Below are 12500 nucleotides of genomic sequence, written 5' to 3'. Positions count from 1 at the left end.
ATGTCAAGCCAAGGAATTACATGTCTGGAAGGCAAACTTGGGGTGACCATATTTTGGGGACAAACCAGACGGTACCATGATGTGAATGCCATTATCTAACCTCCCTTGCGTGCTTGTGGTCTTGTGCTTCACAGACTCTCAGGCTTCATGGAGAAAACAAGTCCCCTGCTGTCAGATAGGCACAACAATTTTTGGGGAACATCTCTCCAACATCCCCATCTCCTCAACATCCTGCTTGCAAATGAGTATATCACCTTGCAAATGTGGTCTTATGAGGTATTGAATAAAATGTATAACGTCAATGTAACCTCGCATCTCGAGGCCATAGGCACGAGACGAGGATGTGAGGTTAGACAATGAGATTGACACTCGCACATCATGAACAGGTCATAAAAACCTGGACATGTCCGGGAAATCCTGGATGGTTGATCACCCTAGGCAAACCTGTTGTGATGGTCATCCTCAAAGGCACCTGGTATGTTTTTCTTTTCAAATCCTTGCCCTGACAAAAGCATCAGTCAGCTGCTATTTCCCATGAAGGTGTGTACCACTGTTTCCCTGCCCACCTCACAAAAGAATATAGAGGTACTGACAAGTACTGGATCAAACATACTTAGCAGTCCTACTCAATTACACCCACACTTAACACAAATTCCCCAGGCGAGTAAATACACAATGATACACACTACTCTTCTTCATAGCAGAGCCTTGGGCATTAGATTGCCGTGAATGAAAACTAGCACCAACAACCAGATAGTATTACACAGCTACAATACAGGCGGAGACTGGATTGCAGAACAACAACAACAATTTACTGTTGAGTGAGCCAGGCAACTTTACCATTTATTTGCAAGTGCGTGGTAATTTACAATTTGCCAAGTTCATTTCATTCCATCTTCGGAGCTGAGAGCTGACCTAAAATGGTGCTCCAAATTGCCTAGCAACAGCAATCAGAAGGAAGCAGGAGGCAGCAAGCGAGGGCAGTCATACTTACTGGGTGGAAGGGCACCACTCGTCTTACAGAATTAAAATTCCAATGCTGAGATGGTTTAAAGATCAAAAACCCTGACAGCACAGTCACTACACTGTTAGCTCTGCTACGGAGTCAGGTGGAGACCATTACAAACATCGACCATGGTTTTACTGTAGTAACCATGGTTTCTCTGAGTACTCTGAACCAACCATAGTATTGCTATGGCTTATCCGTGTTTTTGGGGTAACCATGAAAACCGTGATTCCTGACTTACCATGGATCATGGTTATTCATGGTTTTCATGTTTTTTCAGCATGGTTTGTGTCTATGGTTTAACCATCACAAACCATGTTCAAAAAACATGGTTAATTGTGGGTATCATGGTCACCCAAAAAAACATGAAAACTTGTTCGCAGCCGTGGTGTAATTGTTACGGAGTTGGACTGAAGATCACAGAGTTGCAGGTTTGAATCTCACCCCTAACTCTCCCTACATTTCCATCCATGACTGAAGTGCCCTTGAGCAAGGCACCTAACCCCACACACATTGAGTCCTTCTAACCTTCTAACATTACCTGCTGCAATTTTATATTCTTACCATATGGCAGGGTGACGCTTGGCACAGTCAGTCATCAAAAGAACACTCATGATGGTGTTCACGGGGTGGGTGGGTTGTCTGGCTGTCTGAGAGAGACACAGCTGCACACACACACACACACACACACACACACACACACACACACACACACACACACACACACACACACACACACCAACACACACGCACACACACACACACACACACACACACACACACACACACACACACACACACACACACACACACACACACACACACACACACACACACCAACACAAACGCACACACACACACACACACACACCAACACAAACGCACACACACACACACGCACACACACGCACACATCTGCACACCGTGAGTCTAAAGTTGGGTAAAGTGAGCGCATTAGCCCATCAGCACGATTCTCATATTATTCAGCCCCATGCAGCTGCCTGGCCTTTATTACTGGAGAAGGGAAAGAGGAGGAAATGGAGAACAAGAGATGTACAGGAAAATGGATACATGTAGGTAGACTGAATCAGGGATATATAAAAAGATAGAGAGCGACACAGAGGTAGAGAGAGACGAAGAGAGAGAAAGAGAATGAGATTATATATATATATATATATATATAGAGAGAGAGAGAGAGAGAGAGAGAGAGAGAGAGATTATTGTAACCATCTATCACACTTGTTCTTCCTGTGGTCTGCCATTCCATGCCAGACTGGGAAGGCGATGACACGCATAATGGAAATGATGAAGAAAAAACTTGGACGAGGAACGCAAATCAGGACAGGAAATTATCATGACAGATAAAAAGCACACAGCACGGGGAAGATGGAGAGGAATGGAATGTCTCTGAAAACTTCATATATTGCAGAGCCAGCAGCTCCTTCACCCATTCGTCTGGCTTGGAATAGTCACTGTGTTAGATGTCAGCAGAATTGTCGGCATGGTGGTAAAAGAATCATGTGTTTCCAGAACATTCAACTTGAAGGCTTCAAGTATACAAAGGCCTGTGACCAACACCAATCTGTCTCTTGATAAGAATGCAAGAATATGGATGACATTCTGTTTGTCATGATCAGGGCCGCTGCTTTTGCTGGTCCCAGCACAATGTCATCTGAAAGTGTAGCCTGATTATCATCGACTTTCAAATCTCTTCGAGGCTTGGCCTGACCTAGAGCCTAACCATTAACGTTTCTCAAACGGCATGGTTGACCCACCTCCCTTGGTTTGCTGCTGGTCGAAGCCAGAAAAGGCTGTGCCGAAGTTTAAACCAAACATTTTCTTAGTCCCAATAGAATGCCTCTGCTCAAACTATGTCACTGTTATGGACACACCTCTACCCAGGGCCGTTGGAGCTGCTCAAAGTTGATTGCTTCCCGACAAAGTGGGTGGAGTTACTGGGTTCTCCGGAGCTCAGAAAGTACTTGCATTGCTCTTGACCTGACTAGTAGCAACGTCAAAGGTGTTGCGTCACTAGGAGGGCGCGGCCTGCTGAAAGTGCCCCCTACCCAATACATACAATATAATGGGGACCCAATTATGCGCCCCCTGACTCCCTGGGCCTGGGACAACATACCCGTTTGCCCCAACCCCTGGCCATGATAAACCCATTTGACTGTAAAGCAAGCCATGTTGAAAACATATAGCACTCCAGCGCTGTTTGTGACAAAAAATACGAGATAATCAACTGCTTTGACAGCAGCGCTCCCCTTGCTTTGAAAGTAGAGCTTAATCATTAATATGGCAGTATGTGGGATGGGGAGGATTTACTGTATGTTGGGGTGATGGGCAGGGAAGCAGGGCAGCAGTGCTGCAGTCAGTGGGCAAATAATTTACGGTCGGATGCACTGAGACAACGATCACCCACCATCCCACCCCAGCCACTGCTACACACATCTCTCTCTCTCTCTCTCTCTCTCTCTCTCTCTCTCTCTCTCTCTCTCTCTCTCTCTCTCTCTCTCTCCATCACTCCTTCACTCTTTTGGTTTCTGGATGGATGGCTTACTCCCAGACGTGGACGTGTGACCTCATTAAATAGATGACGCAAAGTACAGGTCGCCATGTGTGGACACCTTGACATCTTCATACCACCAGCTGTCGGCTGCATACTTACAAAAATGAGAGCGTTCACATGGCCATGCTGCAGGCATTGAGGGAGCACTGCGGCATTTAATCAAAAGGTGGGTGGGTGGGGACATGTCTGGAGGGGGTGGTGGTTTTGGGTGGGTGGTTGGGTTTGATGTCTGACATTTTGGAGGTTTGCTTTCATGTGTCACGCTGTGACTTCACAACCCCTGCACATCAAAGAGCTTTCAATTTAATTTAGCAATTAGGCAGACATGGATAGGCTAGCCAGACTACAATCGCCGTGTTCACCCCTATCTGAACAACAGCTGAATAATGGGCTTTTCCATCTGAAGTGACAATTAAAATGGAAACGCTGCAGCCTTGCAGGCGCCTTTGCTCCCCGAAGCACAAAGAAGTATTGTTTAATGGGTGCTATGTCGGAATAGCAATTGAAATATCTATTTGATGAAATGTGATCACATATATTAAAACCATTACGACACCAAAGCGTTTGACAGCTCAACTCCAATCGCAAGATGTGTTTACCACATAGTACCCCGTTTCATGTCCATTGATAATGAATGGCTTGGAAGGAAAGAAAGACCTGATCTTTTCTTGACCTGATTCTGCTTCATTAGGCGCCATTCAGAGTTGAATTGAAATGAGTTCTTGCCTTTGAGGGAACAGATCTTTGCGTCTGGCTTTTGCCATCTCTGCTTTGTTCCATGGTTTGAGAATGCAAAGAGGAACTTTGGAACAACAATCGTCATCACAGTGAAGTTCAAGGACATCCATATCACACCATGCAAAACTATTATTTTTTTTTAATTTATGTATAAAATATAATGTGGAAATATATAAAGTTCATATATAGGCCTAAAATTTTTAAGTGTTTCTTTCTCAAAAAGTGTGTACTGTTCATAGCACGTGCCACAGTGGTGTTTGTAATATTTATTTAGCTTTGATGTCGGAAATTTTAATGCTATGCCACTAATACCAATATTGTAATGTGGCCCTATGACGCTTTCTGATTAATGTTGAAGCAAGTATTGAAAATGACTAAGCATGTTGCCAGCATGGGCTACTGTCATGGCAAGACAAATAGCATTCGTTAGGTGCCACTTGCAGGATTAAGAAAGACAGATTGCCCTTACAGCAAGTGGAAGAAATAACCGATTATTATTATTTTTATGAGGTGACATAGAACAGATGTGCAGAAAATGGGAAAAGAAGAGCTGTAGTAATAAGCTACTTTACCCTAGGGGCCTTGGAAACATTATGCTGGACAGCAGAGTTTGCAAAATCTCAAGGATGTGAGAAAAACAAAACATCAGAGTGCATTGCAGTGAGAAAGAAAAACTTCATAATCCAATCATTGTCACAGAGAGAAAGCAACTACACAGCACTTGAGGTCATGTCATTAAAAAAAGCAGAGGCATAGCAGGGAAAGACATCTGTTCCATCTCCTCCGTGGCTTTCAATGATGTGCAATAAGGACCAGATAGCAAGCAACCAAATGATGTTTAAACTTTATTGATCGCATTTACTGTATCAACGACGAAATGGTTCAGGCTACCTGCAACAGCAAAAATCAAAGCTTGCCCAGTTCTAAAAAGAAGGATCAGTCTTGGGGGAAAAGCACCATTTACAATTATGTTTTGTCATTTTAGACAAACGACCAGTTCTCTTAAGTCTGGCCCTTCTCCCAATTTCACATGCCGCCAATTATCACAAAAACACTCTGTTGTGGAAAGATGTCTGTTCCCATCCAAGACATACTTCATTTCCAAACATTGAACAGCAGCTGTTAATGCAAGCAAACTTAACTAACAGAAGAACAGAACAGCTTGTCACTTATCCAAATAAAATCATGAAGCCAAATTTGAGGGAAAGTAAATCTTTCTTTACAGCTGTGCATGCAGCATTAGATAATTAAATTAAAGGCATACCAGCTGCAAGTAAGCTCTTTAGCATAATCGAGTCAAAGGCCAAACAGCGAGAATTCCTATAGGCCTACTGTAGGACATGAGCATGGGATTCCAATGCTAACTTGTTCACTCGTTCCAATATGAAGGACAGATACAGATATGGAAGGAGATGTATGGAAACCCTGGCTGAATTCTTCCCCTGAGTTTGGGTTCCCAACCACAGAACAGGGAGAGACAGCCAGACATATAATCAGACAAATGGAAGCTTGTTTGTTTACAGATTCTCCATCTTAATACCAGATGCAACTTTTATCAACTTAAGATCATAATTTAAATTGAACGACCTCCCCTACAAGAAAATGAATAGAGGTTTCCTGGACGTATATCTTACTTGTGATATAGCCTAGTATTGCAATAGCCAGGTCCGCGTTTCCCAATAGGAGTTAATTAGTAGTTAATGCTAAGTGTTACCCTCTCTCCCCACTCATTTCCTGTCTCTCCTCCACAGTCAGAAATAAAGGCATGAAAATCCCTACAAGTATTAAAAAAGATGCCCCGGATATCATGCACCACCTGCAGCTTCTCTTGATGTAGGTCCTGGCTGCGGGTGCATTTCACCGTCTGTTGCAGTGACCAAGTGAATTAAGACTGCATGGTAGAGTGAGGCCTGGCACACGGCCGGGGTCTGCGGGTCAGCTGAACAATGTTGCTTTATGGCGCGCCACTTCGTCTATCATAGTCGTCCAGAACAAAGTTCTGCTTGCATGCACGTTTCTCCATAATGAAACATATGATGATAATCTTTTGTGCTTTCAGGGTTTTTTATAGGGACGCCACTACCTGTCATACGCGCAGGGCCGGATTAATGCACAGGCTGGATATGGCTGCAGCCTAGGGGCCCCCACCTGCCAGGGAGCCCCTGATTGGCCAAAAGTGAAAAATTACAGAATTGTGACAAAATGCAATATTAGAAAATTCATCTGTGATGTTGAGTACAGTTGGAAGACATGTTATCCTTAATTTCTAGCTTGGCTTTATGAAACTGTCTATGTCATTTTTTCACAAAATTTGTCCTCCGAGGGGCCCCACAGAAAACTGTAGCCTTGGGGCCCCGGGCCATCTTAATCCGGTCCTACATACGCGTGGCATCATGGTCACTTGAATCGTCTTCAAACCAAAAATACTGAATCAAACCAAGATAACGCAAAACACGCCCACTCAATGCAAAAGCGTGTGCTCAAGTTGGGTCTCCTAAGGGGGCGTTGTCCCCTACTTCTTCTTCTCTTTTTGAGGTGTTTGCGCAAGACGTGCACTACCGCCATCTACAGCGCTAAGGGGACTTAATTGATTCTCAACCTCAGGACTCTGAAGGTCTCCTAACCGAAGGTCTCCTAAAGGGGCGTTCACCCGACATAAAGTGGATACCGGAAAAGAAACAAAATGACGCTTCTTGGTTAGATCTACTTTCTTTGCTCAAACTGTAGTCGGAAGCTCGTAAAATAGGTTTAGTGGTTCTTAATTAATCAATAATTTAGCAATTTAAAGAAATCAATAATTTAGCATCGAAATATAGGATCTCACTCAAACTATGTAGCCTACTTTGACAAAACAGATATTGGTTGGCCTTACGTTTGTCAACTAGCCTACGTGAAGTAATGCTACGTGACAACGCCAAAAACTTAGCTCCAACCATTCACACAGTTTATAATGGAAACACAAACCAGGCTGACTTAACAACACCACTCAGCTCGACACGACACAGCATGACACGGCCGGGTTGTATGTGGAAAAGTGCCCAGAGGGAGGTGATTTAGCGTCTTCTAGATTCTATTTGGTCCCAGAGTACTTTACGTGTTGTATTAACACTGTATTTGTATTGTGTGTCCGGAGGGACCATCTGAGCTGGAGCTCCATTCATCTTCATTTGAACAAATTACTTGCAGCCTCATGCCCTGCCTGGAGTTCCAAACATATTGACTCTGTGACCAGCCTTATTGGATATAGTCCTTATCACATTTAGTAGTATATAGGCAATTTCAATGTACCCTACCTGACCACACAGCTTAGCTTTTCAAAGGTCGAACCATTCCCTCGGCATGGCAGGGAGGGCACCAATCTCTGCCACACAGGCCGTCAGAGTCGGGGCACCGTGACCTTTCATGACATTATACAGTCCGCCAGTGGTGCCCTGGTGACTCATTTAATCCGCCCAGGCCAGAGCCCTCCTGCTTCCCCAGAGCCTTCCACACTCCTCACACATCCATGAACACACATGCAGACCAGAACCCTCCACCACCAACGATATACATACTATATGCACATTGGCACACATTCACAAACACATTCTCTCTCTTTCTCAACACACAGACAAACATAGTGAAAAGCTGTGTGACTCTCTCCCTCTCTCCCTCTCCTGCAAAACCCCATCCCTTTGAAAAGAAATTTGATTGCGCTAGACATATACCACCCAACGCTATTACCCTGCTAAACACATTACAGTATATTGGCATATTAATCAGAAACCAGCCTTACTTCAGATAGACTTCTTTTAACACAGTTTCACCCAGTTCAAGAGTCTTTATATTGCACTGGGAAATTATTCATGGAAGCGGAGTGAACAACAGGACTTACACATCAACTACTCTGGATCCCATTGACGGAACAATCTTGACAAAAACACCTAAACAACACCAACGGATGCAGCTGACATTCTGCCTTTGATTCCTTCTCGCTCCATCTCGCTTTGCTGCAACAAACTTGTGAATTGCTAGTGCATCGCCCACAAATAAACTGCTTTGTCTCATGCACTGCCAGAGCCTCTGTTTTAATTATGCATAGTAATCCACTCGACTCAATTTGGCTTCAGTGACACACCGGAAATGCTTGCAGAAATGCTGGGCAATGGACGGTCAATATTTCTTGACACTTTTGTGTGTGTTAAAACCATTTTAAGGCACACTTTTGGGCAGTGGTGGCTGCCAAGGCAATGGACCTTTGACAGATTCTACCCCATAGCAAAACCAATAGGCATGAGCACAGCAACATCACATGGTCCAAACAAATAAACTGTAATTGAACTGCAATAAACAGTGAAAAAATTACAGAAACCAACGGTGAGTTTGATGAGCTCCTGGTCCCAAATAATTGCACATTCTAATAGGCTATGTCTGGCTACCAAAAGGTGTGATTGCTACACATATTCATTTTCTGTTTTGACTTCAGCCATGTTTAGCAATGCTGCAGAACTGTATCTATAAAAAATTGTGCAGTTGAGAGAACTGTTCTGTCTTCAGCAACGAGGGTGGATGTCATTCGAAAGGCCAAGCAGGCTGATAGCTGTCAGTGGGGAACAAAGGATGCTAGATTTAGGAAGGCTCAGAGTGAGCTTGCCGCCTATTCGATCAAAGGGCGCTGTGGAAAACTTGGAGGAAAAAAATCCTTTTTCTTCTTTTCTGAGAAGTAGTCATTGATGGACCGGCCTATTCACAGATGGCGAAATAAAGAACCAGCTTGGAGCACCAAGGCCAGACAGTCCGTCAGCAGTTTGCCACTTACAGTATATGGCTGCAAGGAGTAATTCCATGTGTGGGTTTTGTTCGTATATCAACATAAAGAGCTGATCTGACCTCCATAAGGCGAGTGATGTATTTATAACATTATCAGTGTGAAGTGCTGTGCTCATATCGAGTACATGACGTGGGCTTTGGAGTGGAGAGGCCTCAACTTAGCCAGTGCTTTATAAAAAAAGAAGCTGAACAGGATTACATCATCACCAAAGTCAGCATCGCCAGCTCTGCTCATAAGATCATGTTGCCTTTTCCGACGTCAACTCTGGGAAATGAAAGCACTGAATGACAGTGAATTGCAAGTAAAATCGAAAGCCCAAATCCCATTGTCATTGTGACACAGCACTCCACAGGGCACATAAGTGCAAACCATAAAATTGCATTTACGCCTCACCTGTGCAAGGGGGCAGCCCCCAATGGACACGCAAGGGAGCTGTGCGGAGGGGCGGTGCCATGGTCAGGGTCAGTCATGGAGAAGGATGAGGGAGAGCAATGTCTAATTATTGATTACTCCACACAGCAAATAGCTCAACAGAAACACTAATTGGAGAACATCAGAGGCTTAGATAAATGTATGTCTCTTGTCCTTTGTCCTTGTCCTCCTTTGTTAGTCCTTTTGTAGGTTGTGTGAGGAGCTTGAAGTAGACTAAATAATAGTTTCCAGTTGTTTGTGATGGAGGGCCACATTAATGTTTGCTATATGCTTTGAGGTTGCTTGTCAAATCAATCGGCCTGACACATTTGCTGAATAAAACCATTTCATATTTCTTCTGTGGGTTATAGACCTACTTGCAATTTTAGGTGCTGTTCTGTAATGATATAAAGCTTTCCCGGCAGTGTGTCCAAGTTTATTGAAATCCCATAAAATCATTGCACTGCATTGAGAATATACAGTAAGACTGGACTTGGGGATGTGGTCTCCTCTCCATAAAAAGGCGAACTTTGGTCAATATAGCACATATTACACAAAGAGAAAGCAAAGCTTACCATATTAGTTTTTCTCTTATGCAGTAGCCTATCGTATATCAACACGGGAATTGGCATTGCTTTGCATTTGGCATGCTTAGAAGTGGGACAACACAACACCTAAAGGTCAGCTCTTGTTTCTTTGTGCGGATAAGTCAAACTAGTAAAATAAATAAAACAGTAACTTCATGATGGGTGTCCATTCCTCCCAGCTGAGCTAATTGTAACCGAGCGTTGGCACTTTGTCATAATAATATATTTAATGACTAGACACTGGATTCAGAGGGAGAAACTTCAGATCTGCTTTTCTTCATCCAGAAGTGAGAGAGAGAGACAAATGGGCACGAGAGTTGATACATGTACACACACCTACGGAAAGCCCTGAGGGGATAAAATACATTCACTCTCTTATTCGATCTCATACAAATCTGTTACATAATTATCAAGGCTAGTTAAGAGTACATTTTCACAAACAACAGAGCATTCACTTGCCGTGATGTTTGTTAACAATTAATGTAATGTACATTGTATGACAATTACTAACATTGCTAACATTTCTCTTCCACTTTCAGTGGTGATAGTCAGCCGCAAACACCCACATGACCCTCCTGCACATGCAAACACACACGCACGTACACGGACACACACACAATACAAACCTTTTTTTTTAAACTTGCGTGTGCTCAATGATGAAATCATAAGAGATATGTTTCAGCTTTTACAAATATACACCCACAGAGAGTCTCTCTCACACTGGCTTTTGATGCCGTAATGAAACTCACATAGACACGTCTCAGCTCAAAATCTGAAAATCAATACAGCCTCTTTGGGGAGAAAGGAAGGAAGACAATTGGAGTGATGCAGAGATCCCATCATGAAAGAAATTGTAAAATGCATCAGGAAAAACAATAAAAATGCATTTGCTTCCACAAAAATATGCTACTGATGTATTGTATGCAGCGTTGACGGTAAATCACTTGTAAATACCCAAACAACTCAAATAATAAAATTGGCATACTGAAAAGGCAGAGGGGGAGTCTTCTACTGCATTGTTGCATTGTTTAAGATAATTGGGACTCTCTCTCTCTCTCTCTTTCTCTCTCTCTCTCTCTCTCTCTCTCTCTCAATCTCCTGGCATCTAGCAGTTCTATTCAGGCAGCTGAGCTATCTGAGCTGACTAACTGAAGTGAGGGATGTGTGTGTGTGCGTGTGTGTGTGTGTGCGTGCGTGCGTGCGTGATTCCTGAACATTGTGCTTCCCACTGCTAGGCTACTTATGAGTCATCTAATTAGTAAATTATACCTTGTTCTGCATATACATACTGATGTTGCTGCAGAAGGCTGAAAGGTGATGCAATGATTATAGGAACACCGCCTCCTGAGTCCTGAAGACACACACACACACACACACACACACACACACACACACACACACACACACACACACACACACACACACACACACACACACACACACACACACACACGTTTAATCTCAGATATAGTAGATCAGTACTCACAGACATATACTCACAAGCTTAGCACACACATTCATTTTTTACTACATTTAAGCTTCACCTGCAATGAAGTAGAACAGTCTTGCATTATGAAATGTATAGGCCTACCACACACAAGTTTACACACCCGTACACACATACACACCGAGGCGCACAAACACACACACACACACACACACACACAAGCACACATACACCTCCCCGTAATATCATCAGATTTCATATGAAATGAAGTAGAACAGCCTTGTATTATGATAAGACACACACACACACACACACACACACACACACACACACACACACACACACACACACACACACACACACACACACACACACACACACACACAGCACCGCTGACAGCAGTGGTCGGGCCCAGGACAAAGTCATCTGAAAGACCCCCCCTCACCGAATACATACAACAATAAAGGGGGCTCATTTTTGGCCTAATCCCCAGTTCCATGGGCCCGGGACAACTGACCTCTTCATTCCCTTGGTACACTCCCCTGCACGTGCAAGCTCATGGACACACACACACACACACACACACACACACACGCATACACACTCACACACAAGCACACGTTTATTCAGACAGATACACACACGATCAGGCAAACATAACACTGTGACATGTACACATATACAAACACATGCACGCACAGACACACACCGTGTTTCACTCAAACGCACACACACACGCAAGCAATCTTAAGACTCACTCAGACACACACTTATTAAATGAAGATACAGTTAAATGTCATCTGAAGTGAAGCAGAACAACTTTGCCATGCTTGTCCTCTCTCTCACACGCACACAAATACACACGCTCACGCACACAAATACACACACGCACACACACACACACACACACACACACACACACACACACA

This window comes from Engraulis encrasicolus, chromosome 4 (genome assembly GCF_034702125.1).
Source record: "Engraulis encrasicolus isolate BLACKSEA-1 chromosome 4, IST_EnEncr_1.0, whole genome shotgun sequence".
Lineage (NCBI taxonomy): Eukaryota > Metazoa > Chordata > Actinopteri > Clupeiformes > Engraulidae > Engraulis > Engraulis encrasicolus.
The sequence above is the reverse complement of the archived record's forward strand: the minus strand, read 5'-3'. Positions refer to the sequence as shown.